General features: G+C 41.4%; 1 long non-coding RNA gene across 1 annotated transcript; it reads left to right on the forward strand.

Annotated features, from left to right (window-relative positions):
* The first annotated feature begins 3,601 nt into the window (after nucleotides 1-3,601).
* LOC105197195 lies at nucleotides 3,602-4,334 on the forward strand. Its single transcript, XR_850806.2, has 2 exons — nucleotides 3,602-3,681; nucleotides 4,045-4,334. It is a non-coding gene; the product is annotated as an uncharacterized LOC105197195 (long non-coding RNA).
* The last annotated feature ends 1,666 nt before the right edge of the window (nucleotides 4,335-6,000 follow it).

Here is a 6,000-nt window from a genome sequence, read left to right on the forward strand (position 1 = left end):
AGAATTTTCTAAATCATATTGGTTTTAAATTACCTAAATTTTTCTCTTAAAATTCAACATAAATCTATAAATTAAATGATACGCGGAGAACACATGGGTAATTTTCAGGCGTACCTACGATAGCAGGAATAGCGAGAAACATTGTTGTGAAAATATCAGGCGTGTTCTTCAGACGGAAGGAGAGAAGCGATAACGGCTGGTAGCGTGAACCTCTGTTGACAACGTAAAGGCAAACCATGTGGTCAATGCGCGTTAAACGTCTGCCGTGTAAACGTTTAACGTTCCGCCGAAATATATGGACATTCCGCGGTTATTTCGAATACGTTCCGCCGGCTGTTTTTACGTCGGCGTAAATCACGCCCGCGTTCGACTTCGCGTGCTCGCAGGCGCACGAGTCGCTGTGAGGATGTTCTTTCTCCTCCCTCGAGATCCTTCGATACTGGTGAAGAAGTAAAATTGAAGTCAAGAAAGGTAACTGTAAAAACGTAATGCCAATCAAAATGCGCAGAGGTTGTCGGAGCGCAAATGCAAAATGTTGCTCATGCGAATCGTTGCGGTTTTTTTATTTTAATTAAAATAAATTTTAAAGAGACAATAGATGAGAGATGTTAACAGATATCAAAATAAATATATTCAAAAAGATATTTAATTTGAATTCGACGTTTATACGCAAAGATACGTACACGATATTATGATACAACGTCGAGTACCGAAGATGGAAGCCTCGAGGCTTTTTGCGCTGCGAGTAATGGCGTAAAGCTAAAAAGTTAATTTATGGATGCATTCTGCGAGAGACATATTGTACGGAAGGAGACAGACTGCACTGTCCACGTGTCGTCCGTCGCGTGGAAACCGCTGGAAACGATACTTAGTCGACTTCTTCGACAACCCGGTGATCACCTGCTCGATCACAGGCAGGGCGTTTGCACGTTGGGCGACTGCAGAACTAAAACTGTCGTCAGCAAGTGTAAGTCGCCGAAACGACGAGTGACGGTAATCTATGCGTACGAATGGCCACGTCGCCGTGAGACACCTGCGACATTCAGCCTGCGACGGGTACAAAGTGCGCGACATTCAAGAAAACTGATTATATACACGTGCGCTATCACACACTTGATAACGATCACGTCTGTTCTTCGCATCAAACTTATCAAGAGTGGTAATTATTTTGTAAATATTTGCTTTTTTCTTACTTGAGCAACCAAGTGAGACAATCGCGTTTACATTATTCTGCTATTGCAGAAAATAATGAGATAAAAGAAAAATGATTTTTCTTTATCTTGTATGTACTTTAGTAATATACATATAAGCAAATAAAAGATACATGTATTATTTATTAAATACGAAGAAAAGTCTGTATTTTTAGAAATAATTTAGAATTAATATTAAATCTATAAAATATTTAGTTTCAATCTAGCTTAGAAGGCTGTTTATTATTTCGTAAGACAGAGATTCTTCTAACGGATCTCTCGTGATAAATAATCCAAGATGTTTAAAAGAAAAGAAATATATATCCTTAGAGATATTCACCTGAAGATTCATCTTATTACTGTAAGAGAGAGAGGGAAGGGGATGAGAGGCACAGGGACGGAAGCGTTCTCGGAAGGGGATGAAAATTTTTATTTGGCGTTTACGAGCCGATTCAGGGCTGCGGAAGGACCCTGCCCCAAGGAAGGACGCTTTAATATCCGCTTATGACGGCTATGTTTCACAGTCTGAGACACCCACTCGGCCCCATTCCGCCCCATCAACCCCCATAGTGCGTTTAATTTACGTGTTTTCGCGAGTTATTCGCCCTCCCATCTCTACACGGCCCTCGTCGAAGAGGGTCGGTCGCCATGACGACGCCGGGCGTCCCGGCGCCCAATCGTAGTGCGCCTACACCGCGTCGACGTCGGCTCTACGAGGACGAGAAGGACGATAATAATTGATGGGGGAGGAAGGGTGCATCCAGGAGGGTGTGCGGGGATGTGCGGATAGATGGTCGGCGGTTTCGAGGGATGTAGCGGGGTTAAATCGACAATCGAAAAGCGCCGCGCTTCACCCACCGACGCCACCGACGCCGCCGTCGCCGTCGCCGTCGCCGTCGCGCCGCGCGTCGTCGCTCGGAAGTTCATTGCGAGTTAAAAATAAGAGGAAGGATTCGCCGGGAATACCCTCGCTTTCGGCAATACGAGGTCGCAAACTCGGGCACGCAGGAATGCGAACGCGTGAGAAGGTCGAGGCATTCGAACAATCCAAGATGCAAAAATTAAGAAATTCAAACGTTTAAGAATCCGTAAATCTAAAGAGAATTATATAAGAACTTTAAGATTGGCGTATTAAAATTTTTTTAACACTTTTTTCTCATAATTCTAGACCTGAGATGTTTATCTCTATATACATACTAGAATTAAAGATGCGATATTTAGATTTCTTGATCGTTTAACAACGTTGTCAGAATCGATTTTCAAATATGCGGACCTAAGAGTCGATGGGGAGTCCGAGGATTCACGGCCGTCAGAATTCAGCTTGGAAAGAGACTCGCGGCTCGTGCGGTACCCCCGCTATGCGACGCTCAAATTCCGGTGACTTGTGGTGTCACTCGTTGAATTCCGCCGAGCCTAACGACGATTTCCTGTCCGCCGCGCCGAGGACGAAGAGTATTTCAGATACGTACGTACCGGACGACGTACAACACTGCCGCCTCCTGGACCATCATGCGGTTCGGCATTCGCGAGAGATGAGCGTTCAAACGAGGTTCGCCTCCTCCGCCTCGCTTCTTGGTGGTTAGTCCCGTAAGGTTTGCTTCACATCGTTGGCATGATTCCATTCGTGCTCGCGTCACGATCATGATGAAGTATTCCATCTTGCAATAGCAATGCATAGAAACCAAGAGAAATAAAAAATTAAAGGAATTCGACATTTTTCAGCAACTCTGATACGATTTACTAGCATTAGAGCATTGTCGGTTAACGCGGAGTAAAAAGATGTAATTAATTCTCTGACTTGTCGCGCGCAGCGTGAAGATGTAAAAGTGATCGCGTGTATTGAGATCGTGGTCTGGCGCGGAGACAGCGCGGTACAAGCAAAGATTTTATCTCGGGCAGCTGATCACGACGCCGAGGAAAGAGCCTCCGAGGCTCCCTTCTTTCCTCCTACCTTTTTTTTCTTCGAATCCTTGAGGTGCTACTGCAGATTTGCATAAGATCACTTACCGATTAAGGCCGATAGGATCGCCGTCGACTTCGGCTCGAATCGGACTGCTGATTTTTAGGATTTCTTTTTTCTCAATCACTTAACTTGCGGAAAAGTATGCTGCGAATTTGCCCGACAGTTTTCGAAGTTCTTTCTTTTTTCTTAATTTGTCCGCTGTTCAACGTTCTGTTAGTCTCGTAAAAATTCGTTAAACTTTGCAGGGAAGCAAAAGTGAAAAGTGAAAATTTTTTGTGGATTATTTAGCGTAAAAGGGAGGAAGAGTAGGTGTGAATCTCATTGATTCCACAAGAAACAAGTCGTAATTTGAACGTTAAAATGAGAATAAATAACGTCAGCTTGCTACTCAGTATTGATCGCACTGTGCGTTTGTTTGCACAGTTGCTGCCGTCAGTATAAATATGTCGAAATTCGAGCATCAATTTCAGAATTGTTAATTGCGGACTACTAGCTGTTTGAAAGAAAATCGCAGTAATCATGTTGATTGTAAGTGCTCTTTATTACGTTTAATAATAATAGTGTACGTTCAAATTGTGCATTAAACAATTTTCCTAAAAGTTGTGTGCAAACTAATACTAAAGAATGCATTCAAATAATATAAAACATAGAATACAGATATACATAATCTTGAAATTTAAAAATTTTAAAAGTCAGAAAAATTAATTTACATAATTTATGATAGATATAAATAAAGATTAAAAAACACGTTATTTTAAATAAAAGTTTAGTGACTTGTGAATTCTGGATTTTGAAACATACAATATTGAAATATTTGAATATACTGAAGTTTCTGACAAAAAAAAGAAAAAATTATAATTAAAAAAATTTAATTTTCTGTTAACATTACAGAAACCTTGGGCTCTTATGATAATTATTGCTGCCGTACTATTAATGGCACAGACCGGATGGTCTCGACGAATCAAAAATAAGAATGAAGATAGCCAGGAATGGAATCCTACCAAAGTTTAATTAAATGTACATTTTTGCCACCGCAATGATAAAAACAATAAAGTAAAATAAAAAATATGCAAAACGTTAAAATATGCAAAATGTATATTGTACTTTCAAAACAAATATAATTTTAAATGCAAGTCTCACAGAATTATGTGTTGTGAAAATAAACTTTGTTTCATATTTTATTTCATATGTTTCCATGCAATTTATTGTTACACTAGATCAGATAAATATTTGTATCAGTACATTATATTATAAATGTTCTTAGTATGCTTGTATTTTCTCAAATTCGAATCGGTGTTGATAGTTGTTCTTTGAGAACTTGCGTGGCTAGTTATCAGCTATCAAAGCGTGCAAATCAATGTCAAAGCGAACTTGTCCAGTAAACCGAAATTTCGCAAAGGGACTAACATACGGCGGTCGTGACATTGTATGCATATCAGACAGCTGGGCAATGGTGGAAACTTGCATTTGTATCCAAATGATTTATGCGCACTTTCCATGCATTTGTTAGACGAATTCCTGGCTGTCGACCTCTCTCTCCTCGCACATTAATAAATACAATATTTATATTATGTTAAATTACATCTATACATCTTCGTTTCATTATGTTTTGAAAAAAAAAATAAATAAATATAAGTGTTATTTTATTTTATGAAAATAACGATTTAAAAATTTCGATTAATATATTATATCATATCTAAACCAAATAATATTCAGTATCTTGATTAGTTCGTATGTATACCATACGTGTACCTTATTTATATTTGTACATATTTTTCGCACGACCGAATGAAGTCTCGAGGGATCCGGAAGTTGCTTAAAGGCTGCCGACGACGACCTCGAGCTACCGGTTTCCCGTGAGATTTTAAAGTAAGGTGCGGGAGGGATAGAGAAGAGGAGAAAAGAGCAAGCAGGCGAACGGAACCAGTAAAATGCGTGAGAGGAGAGAGAAAGAAAGAGAGAGAGAAGAAAAAAATCGATGATATCGATGAGAAGGAGGACGCCTTGTAGTCGCGTATTCGGGACATCGTACGTCAGAGGGGCCCCGAGCCCGTGGGAACACGAGACGCCCGACGACGACGGGGTCCTGCCCGAAACCCCCCTGGGCCCGTGCTGCAGGTAGATAACGAGGAGCTGCCTAGACGAGTCGCGCGGGCAACGAAGAGAACACAGAGTTACGAAGGGAGACAAAACGAACGTATACGAGCACACACGGAGACGTGTGAGGAAAGAGGGGGCAGAAGGATGGAAGAGGGAGCATCGAGCCTTCTCTGAGGTGACACCGCCGAAAAATGCCCGTCGGCATTCCTAGAGATTTTTTCGGCCTTTGTCGAGCGCGCGACTGCACGACGTCGCGTCATTGATCGGATCGAGGCCTGATCTTCGATCATAACTCAATACGGGATGTTTCCTATCGAATTCATACAGCATATTTTCTAATCTGGAAGCCATTCTCTTCCGTCACGGGATTTTGAATAAAAACATTATTAATTTTATACCGAGCATTATAAAAGGTATTCAATAATGCAGAATAATTGATTTCGCGTGATTTTTCGCGAATCAAGGTGCACCTGCCGCTTCGCGCGGGAGCGTTTTAATGGACGAAGGACCCTCAACGCGACACGCTGAATGTGCCAAATGAGACGTGACTGGAAAACGAGTAGGGATCTTGCTGCTTGTCTATAGTAGGACTCTTAAATGAAACCCACGTGCACCCTGACGATGCACCCGCGTAACTATTGTTATGCCGATGCGCTTTGAACAATCGCGCGAAGATAAATCACTCAGCTGCACTAAATTCCTTTTTTTAGATCAATAAAAGCGCCCAATGACATTAATCCTCGAAAG

This window comes from Solenopsis invicta, chromosome 7 (genome assembly GCF_016802725.1).
Source record: "Solenopsis invicta isolate M01_SB chromosome 7, UNIL_Sinv_3.0, whole genome shotgun sequence".
Lineage (NCBI taxonomy): Eukaryota > Metazoa > Arthropoda > Insecta > Hymenoptera > Formicidae > Solenopsis > Solenopsis invicta.